At 23.7% G+C, this 7,474-nt stretch overlaps 1 long non-coding RNA gene across 1 annotated transcript; it reads left to right on the top strand.

The window, feature by feature from the left end:
• The first annotated feature begins 6,778 nt into the window (after positions 1–6,778).
• Positions 6,779–7,230, top strand: LOC125583692. Its single transcript, XR_007320741.1, has 2 exons — positions 6,779–6,892; positions 6,989–7,230. It is a non-coding gene; the product is annotated as an uncharacterized LOC125583692 (long non-coding RNA).
• Positions 7,231–7,474: the final 244 nt, after the last annotated feature.

Genomic DNA, 7,474 nt, shown 5'->3' with positions numbered 1-7,474 from the left:
TTAAGAATTTTGTAAAAGTAAGTTTAACATATAAATTTTCGTGACAAATATGAAAAAGCATAGGAAACAATTAAAATATACTTCTCTAATGTCTTAATAAAATATTATTTAAGGGTGTAATAATTAAATATATTAATTCAATAAATTTTGTAATTTATAGACAAAACAATAACACAACAAATTTTGAAACATTTGTTTAACCTATCGATTTTTTTCATGAGAATCCAACTAAACAAGATAAAAAAAATAATTAGATTTACAAATATTTAATTACCATTTTATTCAATTTTGATTAATTTCAAATTGTCATAATGTATCTTTTTGAAGTTACAAATATGAAAAAGCATAGATTTTTGTACAATTTGACAAAACAACTCAAAACATATTTTTCTAATGTCTTAATAAAATATTATTTAAGGATGCAATAATTAAATATATTAATTCAATAAATTTATAATTTATAGACAAAAAAATACCACAATTTTTTTTAAAACATTTGTTTAACCAATCGATTTTTTTTTCATGAGAATCCAACTAAACAATTAGATTTACAAATATTTAATTACCATTTTATTCAATTTTGATTCATTTCAAATTGTAATAATGTATCTTTTTGAAGTTACAAAAAAAATAATGTTCTTTCTTTATTAAACTAACATTATATATAGATTCTATATACACAAAATAAATATAATATAACAACATAAGCTTGCTTTCCCAGATTCATATGAAAACTTTTTAAGTTATCCACCAAAGCAAATTAATTAAATCAATGAAATTGTTAAAATACAGCAAATTAATATATAATTATATTTTAAATTAAATTATTTAAAAAGTGTATTTTCGTTCAAACAAAATAATAAATAAGTAAAACTGATTTGATGGTAATTTTTATGATATATATATATATCAATTCTGTGAAAGAAATAGAAGTTTAATATGAAAAAAAATCTTAAATACAAAAACCTCTAAAAAGTAACAAAAAAACTAATAAATTAAACTATGATATCACTTAAAAGCTTCTTAGACCATATTAATAAAATATTTAAGTGATAATAAGACAAATTTGATTTTTTTCCAGCAAAAATTTATTATTAATTAGCATCAGTTATTTCAAGATGTTTAAGAAATGGTGGACAAAAAAATAGGATGGACATTAATGATATATGAACTATGAATAGTACTTTGTGAAGCAGACTTAGATAAAATATCTGCATATCCATTTCCAGTCCTTTTTGATGCCTAAATTCAATTTCTTCAGAGTAGTTATTCCACAAGTAGATCATATGAGATATTGTTTTGATATCTAGATTTGTTTTTTCAATGTTAAGATGATTGATAACTGTAAAAATGTCTCCTTCGAATATGATATGTCTATAACCGAGTCCCCAACATGAAACAAGTTTTTTAAAAAGTAAATAATTTTATTTTTCTTATATTATATAATCAATATATATTATTTACTGATAATAAAAATATAGTTATTCTTCTATCACAAATATCTATGCAAATATGTGAATCAAGTACAACAATCAAACAACATAATGATTTTCATAAAGAAAATTTAAAAAGTATATTTATGTTATGTAGTCATATTTTATATTCTTTAAATAATGTAATACAATATTATACATTATTTTTTTAGAATTGAGAAATACATATATCAGTTAGACAAATTAAGCGATAATTAAACAAATTTGATTTTTATTTTGTGAGCAAAAAGTTTATTATTAATTAGCATTACTTATTTCAAGATGTTTAAGAAATGATGGACAAAAAAATAGGATGGACATAAATGATATATGAACTATAAATAGTTTTTTTTTTAAAACTGACTTAGATAACACATATGCACATCCATTTTCAGTCTTTTTTGATGCATAAATTCAATTTCTTCAGAGCAGTTATTCCACAAAGAGATCGTATGAGATATTGTTTTGATATTCAGATTTGTTTCTTAATTGTTAAGAAGATTAGATTTGTTTCTTAATTGTTAAGAAGATTGATAAGTGTAAAAATGTATCATTCGAATATGATATGTCTATAACCGAGTCCCCAACATGAGACAAGTTTGTTAAAAAGTAAATAATTTCAATTTTCTTATATTATATAATAAATATATATTATTTACTGATAATAAAAATATAGTTATTCATCTATCACAAATATCTATGCAAATATGTGAATTAAGTACAACAATCAAACAACATAATGATTTTCACAAAGAAAAAATAAAAAATATATTTATGTTATGTAGTCTTATTTTATATTCTTTAAATAATATAATACAATATTATATATTATTTTTTAGAATTGTGAAATACATATAATATCTTATCCGCGCGTAGCGCGGTTAAAAAATCTAGTAATCTATTAAAAAAGAAGTACAAAATCAGATTACTTCTTAATTTTTTAATATATTTACACTGTCATGCCATTGATGTATTAACAACTAAGACTATATTTATGGATTCTTCATCTTTAAGGGATTAATAATTTGATTTATCCAAAATTAAATTTACACTTGCTAAACCAAAACAATCGACATCACCCTCCTATATGCTTTCTCTTTAATGGTTACTTCCATTGCTTAACAATCGATTATCTCTGACATTTCTATACAAAACAAATCACGGTATACATCATCAAGTCAATGTTCATACTTATATATTAGGCTTTCGTTAACTTCATAGAAACCAGACATATCCATATTTCAAGTTTAAGGATAAACAACTTAACAATTGCTGTATAAAATATTTCCTTCATACTTTGACTATCAGTACACGCCAGCTTAATTATCATGATAAACAACGATTTACCAATGTCATACCTTGCCGATCAATCAATGAAATATTTGAAATTATAATTGGGAAAATTGCCAAATATGAGTCAAAGTTTGATTTTAATTCCAAAAACATCCCAAACTTGAATCAAATGCAAAAGTAACCCAAAATACTAGTGAAATTACAACCAGCTCCTTATGACCAAATAAAATTTCAGAATTCATTTTTACCAATATAACTCCGTAAAATCTTCTGAGATTTTGTAAGTCTTCCGAGGTTCTGTAAGTTTTTGGGACGACTTCCAAGAAAGTTTTCTCATATATTAGATCTTAAAAATAATTTATAAATTTTGTAGAAAATATTTTGATCGGAGAAAAATTGAAATCATGTAATTATAAACAGTTGTAAGTAATATAAATTAAAATATAATAATAATGAATTGTTTTCAACATAGATGAATGAAATAAATGAGTCATAATATTCTTTGGTTTAAGGTTTGGTAACATATGTTGTAGTATTGTTTATATTCATAGGGTTAGTTTTTAGAAAGCTTAATTTTTTTTTGAAAATTAAATATTGACTTGTATGTGTTTAGTTTTTGTATATTAAACACTTTTTAAGTTTAATGAAGTGTTTGTTTATATTTACCTAGTTATTTGACTTTAGGGTTTATGTGTAGGGTCTAAACGACTTCCAAAAGTTTTCTGGCGATTAGTATTTTATCGGTTAGAAAACTTCCCTGAAAGTCTTCTAACTCCCGCTAAAAGTATTTTAATGTCCTCCTAAAAATATTTTATTTTCCTGCTAAAATATTTTAGTTTCCCGCTAAAAATATTAAAGTCTTCTGGGCAAATAGTAAAATTCTAGAAGACTTTCAAGTAAGTCTTTTAGGAAGTCTTCTATTAGAAGACTTACTTGAAAGTCTTCTGAATCGAAAAAATTAACTTTATTGGATTTTTTGTCTCCCTTTATAAAGAAAATTTACACATTATTTCTTTTTTTCTCAAATGGTTGCAACAAAAATACAATGTTTCTTATTCTAAAACTCTCCAACCTCTCTTTTATCTCTTTGGACTTAAAAACAACAAAATTTATATCAATTTATTGTTATTTCATGTCTTCTCACTGATTTGTTTTTTTTGTAGGTTTTTTATTACATGGTTCTCATCTTCCACTCCTTTGAAGATAGATCTATAAATCATATTTTTATCATTTGGTAACCTCTTGTTGCTTAAGCTCTTACTTTTTAAAAATTCTTTTGGTTGTTTTAAGCTCATACCTTATTTTTGAAGTTTTTATATGTTTTGAAGCTATTTGAATGTTTTTGATTTTTAGATCTCAGAGAGACTTAGAAGACTTCCACGGAAGTGTTCTCGAAAGTTTTCTAACATTTAATGCACTAGAAGACTTCTCGCTGAATCTTCTTCCATGTCTCCTCTTTCATTACATATCTGAGTATTTTGGTAAGTTTATATGTCTGATTTTTCTTCATTTGGTAACCTCTGGTTGCTTAATGATCTTACATTTTTTTCATAATTTATCATTTTTGAAAATACCAAACTTTATATCAATTTATCATTTTTTTGTCTCATGTCATTCTCACTAATTCATATTATTTTGTAGGTTTTTCATTACATGGTTCTCATTTTCCACTTATTTAAAAGAAGATCGATAAATCATATTTTTCTTTTTCATTTGGTAACATCTTGTTGCTTAGATCTTTTACCTTTTGAAAACTCTTTTGCTTGTTTTAAACTCTTACCTTATTTTTGAAGTTTTTTCTATATTTTGAAGCTATTTGAATGCTTTTGGATCATATGAATGTTTTTCAGATCTGAGACAGATTTGGAAGACTTCAAGGGAAGTCTTCTCGAAAGTCTTCTAACATTTAATGCACTAAAAGACTTCCAGTCTGTGTTTATAGATAAATGATCTATAATAGTTTTGTTTATGATCTGTTTTGAAATTTATATGTGTACTCTTTTAGTTGTAAATTTTTTTGTAAATTTGAAAATATATTAATGAAGTATTTTGGTAAATATGTTTATGTTACATTATTATCTTACCAAAAGTACTTGAAATTATTGAAATTATTGATACAACTTTAATAGCAAACACAATAACACAAAAAAATTAGACAAATTTATTACAACTAATGAGAAAACTGGTCAAAACAGACTTAGTCAAATTCATAAAAGATCAAACATTATATTAGTTCAAACATATAAAAGTTTCACTAGAAGTTTTCTGAGAAGTCTTCCGGGAGTTTTTTGGGATGTCTTCCCGAAGAGTTCTTCTCAGGAGACTTCTCGGAAGACTTAAATTTCAAACGGGAAATTTAAATATAAGGGGAAAATTTAAGCGGAAAATTTAAATTTTAAGTGAAAATTGAATTTCAAATTTCAGAAAAGTTAAAAAAAGTATATCTTATGATCTAAAATGACACATTAAACAATGTGACATGATATTCTTGAAGTTACTTAACACTTTTGAAAATTTAAAAATATATATTTAAAGTTGGAAATACAAGTTTTCTAGTTTTAGAGAAAATGAAAGTTTATTAAACGTTGACATACACAGAAATCTTCTGGTCAATGCATAGGTTAGTTTTGCAATTGACTTTTATGTGTCAAAAATTTGAATTTTTCTAGACGACTTACATGTAAGTCATTTCAAGTTACTTTTGCAATTAAAAAATAAAATTTAAATATTTTCTTTTATCCGAACGACTTCCACGGAAGTCTTCCAAGATTTTATTCCGAGATATTATGATTTTAGAAAAAGATGTATTGTTATGGCTTTAGTAAATATTTACGATTTGTGAATAGTTGTGATGTATGTTAATTTTTTTCTTTTTTAAATACTTAAAACATCAATAATATAAGGCCGGGGAAAAAAATAATTTCTCTGGAAATAAATTAAACGGAAACATGTTTCTACGGAGACTAATCCTAATATACACAATTAATACATGATAATAGCGCATTAGATATAAAGTTACTTTTTTTTGAAACTATATAAAGTTACTTTTTATCTTTTGATTACACATAAAGACTTTATTTTAAGCCTAAAATCCATGATTTTGCTACATAAATATGTGATCCTGCAAAACAATATACGCGATTTCATCTCGGATTTATTTTTGCAACACCATTAATGTTGGCCATTTAGGCTTGCAAATGATATAGATTGTTAAGATTATTATTAACATATTACGATAAAAATAAATGGTTTGAAATGGTGATGATTGTGACTAAGTATAAATCTTTTGAAAACATGTAACTCTAAAATATTACATTAAAGGTTGCAAGTTTTTTTTGTTATATAGATTTTGATTTTGTCAAATACTATATATTTGATATCTTATTTGGTTTTATATTTTATATAATTATCTGTGATTTTACTTTCAAAAACTTGATGTGAACATATTTACAGATGTGAACATATTTACATTACATATGTAAAACTTTGTCATATCTGTGTTTTGCTATTATAGAAATCATAATATATTTTTATGAAAGATTGGAATAACCATGCGAATATATTATACTAAATATATTGTACATTATTTATCAAAATCTTACAAAAATAATAATTAATAAAAATTTATAAATTTAAAGTGAATTAAAAAAATGATAATTCATAATTACTTTTCATCTAAAAAAATATAAAATAAAAATTCATAAAAATTGAATGTAAATAATAGAATAAATTAAATATTTTGTTGAATTATATATACTAACGTTAATAAAAATATTTAGTCCATAATAAAAAAATTAATTTATATTTATTAAGTTTGAAAAATAAATTTCAATATAAAAATTATATATGGACAAGGTAATATGAAAGAAAATAAAAAGTCCACACTTTTGGTAAGAAATCACTTTTATATTATTTTGACTATAATCTAAAAAAATTAATTGAAAGATTTTATCTAAGAAATTCCTTTATGCAAGTTTATATATATAATATCAATCTAAAATAACAGAACACTCAAACAATTTGGAAAACATCCTACAAAATGAGTCTCTTCCAAAATATATTAATCTCATTTGTTTTCACTATTTTCTTCATGACTTCAAATGTTCACTGCGTCAATAATGTTCCGGGTACTAGAAGATTACTTTGACATTTAATTTCAGTTATGCTAATGTCTTCATTCCTACATAATTTTAATATTATATTATTTATTATTATTTGAATAGATTTTGGAGTAGAACAAAAATTTACGAAATGCTATGGTCCTTGTAACCAAGGAGCTGCAGGAGCTGCAGAATGTGACGGGTTTTGTAGAGCCAAAAATATTCAGTCAAAGGGAACTTGTAGTTCTGGCTTTTGTTGTTGTGTGTGGCAAATAAAAAATTAGAATAATTTTATTAGATATTAGATTTTTAATAAAATGAAAATAATATTACCAATTAATACATAACCATGTTATGAAACTACAGTTGCTTTGATTAATCTCAAGAAAATATTAGTCAAAGTTGACTAAATATTAAAAATGTAATAAACTACACATGATATAAAACTGTAAAATAAGTAGATTTTTGGTAAACCAAGTTTTCATATGATTACCTAATTGCCTTTGATAATTATTTGTACGTTTAGAATTTTTCTCTTGTATGAGTTTGGTCACTTCTCACGAAAGTAAAAGGTTTCAATTTTATTTTGTAATTGGTTGTCGATATAAT

Source organism: Brassica napus, chromosome C3 (genome assembly GCF_020379485.1).
Source record: "Brassica napus cultivar Da-Ae chromosome C3, Da-Ae, whole genome shotgun sequence".
In the NCBI taxonomy this organism is placed as follows: domain Eukaryota; kingdom Viridiplantae; phylum Streptophyta; class Magnoliopsida; order Brassicales; family Brassicaceae; genus Brassica; species Brassica napus.
Note: the sequence above shows the minus strand (reverse complement) of the source record. Positions and strands in the feature narration are given on the sequence as shown.